This window comes from Penaeus monodon, chromosome 20 (assembly GCF_015228065.2).
Source record: "Penaeus monodon isolate SGIC_2016 chromosome 20, NSTDA_Pmon_1, whole genome shotgun sequence".
Taxonomy (NCBI): Eukaryota; Metazoa; Arthropoda; class Malacostraca; order Decapoda; family Penaeidae; genus Penaeus; species Penaeus monodon.
The window spans coordinates 32,461,592-32,461,845 of record NC_051405.1 but is presented as its reverse complement, the minus strand read 5'-3'; the positions used below and the strand labels follow the sequence as shown (position 1 = coordinate 32,461,845).

Genomic DNA, 254 nt, shown 5'->3' with positions numbered 1-254 from the left:
CAGATCAGTAAGTATTTTCAGCCTTTTGTCATTTAAAAAGTCCTTTCCTTCATACAATGCCAGGGTTATATTTTCAAAATTTATTGATCAAACACACTTCAGAAAATATAATGCACTTCTTTATTCACTGCTTGTTCCATTCCACTTGTGAAAAGATATTCCTATAGGATTTTCTTTGTAGGACATGAGCTAATTTTATACTTTGCATAAATTAAGAAAGATATGAAAAATGCTTTACAGTCAACATGTAATGA

The 254-nt window shown here is 29.5% G+C and overlaps 1 protein-coding gene across 1 annotated transcript in view; it reads left to right on the top strand.

Annotated features, from left to right (window-relative positions):
* The window catches only part of LOC119585773 (CWF19-like protein 1), a 14,600-nt gene that overhangs the window by 8,540 nt on the left and 5,806 nt on the right, over positions 1-254 (top strand). The window lies entirely within an intron of this gene.